The sequence below is a fragment of the Hypanus sabinus genome, unplaced genomic scaffold (genome assembly GCF_030144855.1).
Source record: "Hypanus sabinus isolate sHypSab1 unplaced genomic scaffold, sHypSab1.hap1 scaffold_550, whole genome shotgun sequence".
NCBI lineage: Eukaryota > Metazoa > Chordata > Chondrichthyes > Myliobatiformes > Dasyatidae > Hypanus > Hypanus sabinus.
In genome coordinates this window covers 26,892-32,148 of record NW_026781411.1, presented here as the reverse complement: position 1 = coordinate 32,148, position 5,257 = coordinate 26,892, and the positions used below count along the sequence as shown (strand labels likewise).

At 45.7% G+C, this 5,257-nt stretch overlaps 1 non-coding gene across 1 annotated transcript; it reads right to left on the bottom strand.

Moving 5' to 3' along the window:
- Positions 1 to 4,921: 4,921 nt before the first annotated feature.
- On the bottom strand, positions 4,922 to 5,003 carry trnas-gcu (transfer RNA serine (anticodon GCU)). The gene has a single exon. It is a non-coding gene; the product is annotated as a tRNA-Ser (tRNA).
- Between the last annotated feature and the right edge of the window lie 254 nt (positions 5,004 to 5,257).

The window sequence follows — 5,257 nt, the reverse complement described above, 5'->3', positions numbered from 1 at the left end:
TGGGTAGAGTCCGCCCACAACTCCCTGGCCAGCACCGACACGGAACGCCGCCCTTCGTATGCTCCCTCGGCTACCAACCCGCTCTGTTTCACGTACATGAAGACCAAACTGCTGTGCCTTCAGTCAGGCCCGTCTCCGCGGGGCCGCAAGATCTGGAAGGATGCTCGCGCAGCCTTGCTCCGTTGAGCCGACCGCAACCGGAGGATTGACGATCGCCATCGAGTTCCTGCACCCAGTTATCGGCCTGGGCAGGAGGTTTGGCTCTCGTCAAAAGATATCTCCCTTAAAAATGAACCCAAGAAACTCGCCCCTCGTTATATGGGACCTTTGGAAATTGAGTGTGTACTCAACCCCTCGGCGGTCATACACAAACTGCCAAAATCTATGCACATCCACCCTACATTCCACGTTTCACAATTGAAACCGGTATCTGTTAGCCCTTTGTGCCCTCCTGCCGAACCCCCTCCACACGCCCCGATTATTGACGACTACCCAGCAATGAGGCGACCAGAACTAAGTACCGTACTCCAAGTTGGTTCTGACCAGGGTCCTATATAGCTGCAACATTACCTCTCGGCTCGTAAATTCAGTTCCACAATTGATGAAGGCCAATATACAATATGTCCTATTAACAACAGAATCAACCTGCGCAGCTGCTTTGACTGTCCTATGGACTCTGATATCAAGATCCCTTTGATCCTCTACACTGTCAAAAGTCTTACCATTAATACTATATTCTGTCATTATTTTGCCTTACCAAAATGAACAACTTCACATTTTTCTGGGTTGAATTCCATCTGCCTCTTCTCAGCCCAGTTTTGCGCCCTATCAATGTCCCACTGTAACCTCTGACAGCCCTGTACACTATCCACAACACCCCCAACCTTTGTGCTAACGGCAAATTTCCTAACTCATTCCTCCTCTTCCTTATCCACGTCATTTATAGAAATCACGAAGTGTAAGCGTCCCAGACAGATTCCTGAGGCACACCACTGGTCACTGTCCTCCATTCAGAATATGACCCGACGACAACCACTCTTTGTCTTCTGTGGGCAAGCTTGTTGTGGATCCACAGAGCAATGGCTCATTGGATCCCATGCCCCCTGACTTTCTCAATAAGCTTTGCATGGGTACCTTATTAAATGCCAGGTTGATGCTTTGATTTGTTCGCCACTAATATAGCTAGCACTGCAACTGATTGGTTCTTTCGTTCAACCCGCGAGGCCTTAGTTTTGCTTTTTGAGCTTTACTGAATTATTTATCGGAGCAAAATATCACCCTTCGTCCCGCGACGCACCCGCCGTCTACTCCAGAGTCGAATTAACCAAAAGGAGAAGCAACGAAATCTTCCATTCCTGAAGTCATACTTCAGAAATAGTTGATATACTCTCATTGCTCCTCATCTTCTCCGTTGTCCTGTCGATAAAATCCACTGCATTGCAAGATGAGATCAGAAAACCAGTTAAGGCTCCATTACTTCCCATGTGACAGTCCAAATGAAAAGATGACCTGTATCGCCAGCCTTAAGGCACAGATGAATTCAGTGAGATTCGTACCACTCCTTAGGATCGTATTATATTCGGGGTACATTCAGTCGTTCTTTCTGTGAGTGCTCTCACAATTCCACCACCACCTATCCACCCCTCGCGCTACTAACTCCCTCGACCTGTTACTGTTCCACCTGTTTATCACTATTGTCCATGCATTTTTTGAGAGTGGGTGTGGGGGTGTGATCTTCAATTAATAAATTGATAGCAATCAGTTTAAGAACACCAGGCAACCTGCTCAAGGGTAGTGTAGCCGAGAGGTCTCTGAGGTGACGGGGCTTCGAATCACAGCACCGCCACGGTTCGAATGTATCCCGCTGTTTGTTCGAAATGCTGCCGTTGGGCGGACGGAACCAGCCGACATTCACCAAGCTACTCCTGTAACAGAAAACCCTCATCCCTCTGATAATCCCATAGATCATTTCTACAATCACCCCAGCTCAATAAATTTGTGGCTAATATTTTGTCACTAAATTGACTGTAGATTTGTTTTTTTTTAAGTGGAGTCCTCGGAGTCCTCATGTTGTAGGACGCTTCTGAAAGAGCTGAGCATCCACCCGCTGAACAGACAGACCGGAGCTCTCATCGCTGAAGCTCGTCTGCTCTTTACATAGGCCAACCCACGAAAAAGACCAGAAGGAAGAAAGAATTTCGTTTTCTATTTCTTGGGTGTAGAAAAGATTGTTCTGAAGAACAAGATGAATGAGTGGAGAGTGAAGGAGGTGTGCAGGGTGTCTGGTCGATGCTCAATAGCGTAGAACATTGAGCTCCCTGTAGTGTAGTGGTTATCACGTTCGCTTTACACGCGAAAGGTCTCCAGTTCAATCCGGGGCAGAAACACTCTTTAGACTTCAGGATTTAGAGAATAAACCGTGAACTTTTCAGTTCGGATTCAAATGAATTATCATGGGAATGCCCCTGCAGGAAGTTGAAAAGTAATGGTCAAAAACTTCGTGCGTAATCGACAGAGCATGGGAATTGAGTACTTTTATTGTTTCGAGACAAGGTGATGATGATGGGAGATCGCATATCGGTACAGAGACAGGGTCACTATGTTTTAATATATCAACCTTGCAAAATGTAGCTACTTACGAAACATCCCACGCGAGCGTACAAATTAGTAATTAACTAGTGATGTCCCCCCCCCCCCCCACATCGTTAACTTCACAAATAAATATACAGATTTCGGTATGTACTCGGCCCCGTGACAACGCACAGCTCCGGATTTTCCCTCGGTACCGTGTACACCTATCACATTATTAAAACCTGACTGCCAGTCAATCTCAATAAAACGGCCACTGTTATATTATTCAACGTCCCGATGACGGACTTACCACTGATGCGCCAATCTGCCAAGTCGATGTAAAATATGTATCATTGAAGTTGCAAAATTTTCAATCAAGATTTATTTGAAATATCAGGGGAATCGAAGGGAGAAAGCCAAAAACTGTGCATCGGAAGTTACGAGAGAGATGGTTGGGAAATTCGAGTTTTAATCAGAGCCACCCACAACATTCACACGCTGTACGGAAACTCCTTCAGTTTGTGTTTTCCTTGGAGATTCCTCACCTGCGTGGCAGTGGTTGACACATTTCACCTATGCGGTGCAGACATTGTGCCGCTCTTCCTCTGTTTCCAGAATCACATGACAAGAACACACTCCACTCGACCATTCTTTGATATCAGTTCGGTACACTCGAGCATTAATCGACAATGCGCTGTGTTCTGAAGGAAGGATTCAAAGTCACGTCCTTCAGGATCTGTGCGCTCAACTCCCCGTTCAGAATTTCCGCACGCACCACCATCCCCCCCTCATCTTTGCGACGAGACGAAGGCTAAAAGAAGGAAGAAGAAGGGTGAAACTGATAAACATCGCATCTTATAACGACGTTCAAGCGTTTTGCCCTGTAGGCGCATTTATAGTGATCGTTCAAGGAACAACGGAGTTTCGAATAGATCCAGAGGACTGAAAATTGGAAATGTCTCTCCACTCTTTAAAGGGAGGGAAACAAAAAGACAGGGAAGTATAGGCCTGTTAGCCTTCTCCAGTGTTTAGACGATGTTGTCCATTACTGAAGATGACGTTTTGGGGTACTTCGAGGCACATGTAAAAATAGGCCAAAGTCAGCATGGGGTTGCTTAAGGGAAATCTAGGCTGACAAATCTGTTGGAATACTATGAGGAAATAACAGACAGGATAAATGAAGAAGGGTCAGCGGATATTGCTTGCCTGGAAAATCAGAAAGAATTTGACAAGATGCCAATCTTGAGGTTGCTTAACAGGAGGAAAGACGGTGGTATTACGGGAAATATACTAGCATAGATCGAAGATTGGCTGGATGGCTGGAGGCAGCGAGTGGGAATAAAGGGGGCGTTTTTCTTGTAGGCTGCCGGTGATTAGTTGGTGTTTGACCCATTTATTTTCATGTTATATGTCAATACTCTCAATAAGGGGTTTGATAGTTTTGTGGCAAAATGGCACACCGTTAAATATAGATTGATATTAGTGTTAGTGTTGAGGAGCAGGATCCGGCAGACGAACTTGGTCGTGTGCTTAGGCAGTAGCTATAAAGGCTAGTACAGGCTTCCTGAAAGATTAACTTGCAGTTTGACTCAGGATTAACGAAGGGAAATGCAGTGATGGTTTACGTATCGAGAGGACTGGAAAATGAAAGGAAGGATGCAATGCTGAATCTTTATAAGGCATTGGTCAGACCGCAGTTGGAAAATAGTGAACAGTTTAGCTCCCTGATGCAAAAGCGGATTTGTTGGCATTGGAAGCGGTCCAGAGGACGTTCGCGGGAATGATCCCGGGAATTACAAGGTGAAATATGAAGAGCGTTTAATGAGTTTGTACTCTCTGTAGTTTCGAAGAATGACGCGTTGATCCCATTGAAACCTATCGATTATTGAAAGACCTAGGTATAGTGGATAAAGAGAGGATGCTGCTGGTCGAGAAGAAATATAGGAAGAGAGGAAGCAACCCCGGAATATAAGGACGCCCATTTAGAACAGAGATAAGGAAGGACTTGTATAGCCAAATGGCTAGGAATTTGTGGAATTCATTGCCACGGATAGTCGTGGAGGCCGTCAATCGATGTATTAAAAGAGGTGATTGACAGTGTCATAATCAGTGCGGGGGCCACGTGTGTCGAGGAGAAGGTAGGAAACTGGGGTTGAGATGGATAATGTATCAGCCATTCCCGATGGTCTCAACGGTCTAATTCCTCTCTCAATGTTATCGTTTTATGGGCAAATTTGGAGACAAGTTCTAATTGTGAACATTATTTATCATGACTCACAAAACAAACTATCTGGTAAACGTTGCAGATCTGGATGTTTTCCAACCGATGGCTCCTCAGAGGAAGAGGTCGCGACGAGGGTGGGATTCGAACCCACGCGTGCGCAGCACAATGGATTAGCAGTCCATCGCCTTAACCTCTCGGCCACCTCGTCTGCTCTTCCCTCTCTTGTGTTCCACAGATCTGAATTTCATCACAGCACGTGAAAACCCCGCTTATGTTCCACACATTTGTCTCCAGATTCAACCTCTATTTAGTTTGCCTGTGATGCTTATCGGAATTCATGGAAATGGGGAAGGAAGGCTTATGGAGATAGGTGCTAACCACAGCAAAAACAGAACTATCTATTACTGGCATTTCAGCCGCTACCGCCGTGCTATTCCAGTTTGATCGATTCAGTGCTCTGTA